This window comes from Pinus tabuliformis, chromosome 8, assembly GCF_031772625.1.
Source record: "Pinus tabuliformis cultivar Carrire ecotype Pingquan chromosome 8, CPIR1, whole genome shotgun sequence".
Taxonomy (NCBI): Eukaryota; Viridiplantae; Streptophyta; class Pinopsida; order Pinales; family Pinaceae; genus Pinus; species Pinus tabuliformis.
The window spans coordinates 1,713,214,667-1,713,218,174 of NC_142294.1; the positions used below are offsets into that span (position 1 = coordinate 1,713,214,667).

The window sequence follows — 3,508 nt, forward strand, 5'->3', positions numbered from 1 at the left end:
CCGTCTGAAATTACGGAGGTCTTAGTTATCAACAACAAATGTATATCTTGGTTATAGGCACATGACAATTGATTAAAAAAATTAGCACAAAAAGTTTATCATTGAAAATTTCTTTTGGTGAGGACAAAAAGTTTAACATTGAAAATTTCTTTGGGTTTGAAAGAATCGAAGGCTGACATAATTATTTCTAGCTTCCATTCATGTTTTTATTCTGTAGGATCATATTGCATTGTTCTTAAGCATATTCTATTGTTCTTAAGAATATTGTATTGTTCATAAGCAGTTGCCCAGAACAATCCTAATATTTCAAAATAGGTCATGAAAAACGAAAACCAACGTAGAAAATCTGACTAGCAAAAACCATCCAAATTGAAATAGTCAAATAGGAAAGTTAAAATAATTTTACTGCTACTTGCATTTGGTTGGAAAAACCTTTCTTGCAAGACCGTTCCAAAACCGCAAAACGGTATCCATTGATTGACGCAACCACGATCTAGTTCCACAGCCCTCGCAGAAAAAAGGAGTATTGGTGCCATGATTCTTTGGTGATGTATCGGGAGAGATTGCATCATCTTTGCATTCTCTCTTACCCAGCCTACGAGAAGTCTCATTTTCTGGAATTCGATCTTCATTTTGTAGTTTCGCGGTTCGGAAAATCTGTCCGAGAGTCTTCAAACCTTCCGCACCACCTTGAAGTTCTTCTTTCGTTGACCTCTTATCCTGCAACACCATCTGGCAAACGTGCGACAGGGTGCCTTCAATGTCAGGCACATTTACTTTCGAAAGTGAGCTGACAATCAATTCTTTGTTGGACTGCAAAAATTCTTCGAAATCAACTTCACAATAATTCTACTCTGTACTCTGCTGCTGTTTGATATCTTCTAGTAATCATAGTAGCGCAAAAGCACCTTTTGCTGCAGTGAGTTGAGATTTTATAGAATGCCCTTTGCTTCTCAACCATTCTGCTATAAATGGCAAACCAAAATATATGGCCTTCTTTCCAAGTTCCTTTGTTGCTTCTCTTTCATACATGTAACCGATTTTCTGCACCATATTGCTTCCATTAGCTGAACAACACAGCAATTTAACCTCAGATTTAGCTTGTTGTATAAACCCTACCTTGTCACCTTTTACATACTGATTAAGACGATCCTTCAAAATCTGCGCAAGTTTTTCTTCTCTTTCCTTTTTGACACCCTTCATATTCTGTTTTAGTTTCTTCGTATCTGTCTCATCACCTTCAGTCAACTTATCAAAAGGAAACATTGAAGCCGTTGAAAGTTGACCTATATAGTCTTCTTCTCTTTCCTTTTTGACACCCTTCATATTCTGTTTTAGTTTCTTCGTATCTGTCTCATCACCTTCAGTCAACTTATCAAAAGGAAACATTGAAGCCGTTGAAAGTTGACCTATATAGTCTTCAAATAAGTCGCCTCCAAAGAGCGCAGCAAAGACTGCGGTTGGGTCCATCATTATTTCCATTGCTCTTGGGGCTCTTGATTACTACCTAGCTATACATTAGGGCTTTTGGAGGGTGAATTAGTACATTTTCTTGATGATACTTATGTGTGATCAACAAATTCAAGTTAACCCAAGCGACATCTAGGTTACATCCCTTGACAAAGACTCCTTAATTGTTCAAGTCACCGTAAGAACTTTCTCCCTATATGAGAATTTTTTTAGAGTGACACCTCCCAGTATAATATCTCACCCTACTCAACTATGTGCATATTTAAATTAATAGTTATAACTACCTTAACACTATTTCGAACTCAATTCTTATATTCGTGATCTAGATTATATCACTATATTGTTTTTCATCCATCTCAATACTTTCAAAGAGGAAAAAGTGCAGGAATCAACTCACACAAACAGTTTTATTGGTGGGACTAAATTTTGCGAATTGGGGTACGAATCCCTCCAGTAGAATTTTGAGGCATCAAATGGAAATTTTTGAGGGAAAATGTTTACCACTTTAGTGAAACACATTTTTTCCTATTCTACACCAAAGACTTTTCCAACAACACAATAATTCCTTCAATTAGACTCTGAATGCAAAAGTTACGTTACTTGAAAGTTGAACTTCCTGTTTTCTCCACCATAATTCAAGAGGATGCCACATCAACCCCGTTACTGATGAAAAACGTGCTAGCCATGTAATCATGATGAAGAGGAATCTAGAAGAGGAAATATTGTAACTCCAATTAAAGGTTGAAGGAGTAGAACCCAACCACTAGTAAGTTATATGGCTATGTGATAATCGAGCCACTCACAGGAAAAGGGGTTCCATTCTTTCATTAGATTTTTTCCATAGACGAACAAAGTAGCCAAGAGGGATGGCGAGAGAACACAAAAAGATAGTTCTTCATTTAGTAGCCCATAGGATAGGGCCATTAATTCTTTGTATTCACAACCATTTCTATTTAATGAAAGAGAGTAGGGTGACCTCACATTTCAACTCTGTTCCTTTTTGTCAATAAAATTATCTACTAATTCACGCAAATATTATAATAGTTTTGCACAACGATTACTAGTCTCTGGTCTCACTTCTACCACTTTTTTGGTTAGGTGAAGAACACAAAAGCTTAGTACAAAATGTCAAAATCTTCTATGGATCCAAAAAGAAAAAGATTAAAAGGCCCAAAATATCCGTAAGATAAAAATGTAAGCAACATTCATTAAGGAGCAAGAGGATGGTCTGGGGATGGGTGTTCTGGAGCATTTCCCAACAAATCAATATGAATTAGAGTTAGGTCCCTATGATAATAGTGTAACACCATTATTGTTATTGTTAATGTAGCCCCCATATTGTTTTTGTTGTGCCCCATAGAATCCTACTATTTTTATTGTTATGCCCTTCAATTATTATTGTTATGTAGGCTGTGATTATATTGTGACCCCTTAGACCCCTATATATAGAAAGGATGTCTTTTCATTTGTATCATCCAAAGATTATTCATTTATGTGATGTAAACGAATTTTCCCCCTCAAAGAGGCTATTTCTCAAGTTGTTGATCTATCCTTTATTATATTTTGTGAGATGGTTGCATAACATTTGGTATGAGAGCTTTGGATTCTAGGGTTTCACTTCTTCAAATACGTTATCTTGGAATTTCCGTTATAATATTTCTTACACGAGGTTTCGGAAGATGAATGGAAACCATGTGGAGTCAAAATATTGGTGAACTCCATGTATGAATTTCAGATCTTAGTTCACTATATTTTCAGATATATGATCTGAGGAAGTTAGGGATTTTGCAGGCTCTAGAATTCCATATTAAACAGGTGACCTAGGTAAAATCATCAAAAATTTCTCTATGAGCAACGGGTTTGAATTTTGTAAAAGGTGACCAAAGGTGTACAGACTGTAGTTTTTCATGTATCACTTTTAGGGACAAAGCTTGAAACATGGAGACATGCAACATCATATAAGTTCGCTCTATTGAATCAGTCCATAATCAGGCCATCGTGTGAGATTGAACATAATTTTATATTGCAGAATCCAATT

General features: G+C 35.9%; 1 pseudogene; it reads right to left on the minus strand.

The window, feature by feature from the left end:
- Positions 1 to 408: 408 nt before the first annotated feature.
- On the minus strand, positions 409 to 1,482 carry LOC149242865 (chaperone protein dnaJ 10 pseudogene; annotated as a pseudogene).
- Positions 1,483 to 3,508: the final 2,026 nt, after the last annotated feature.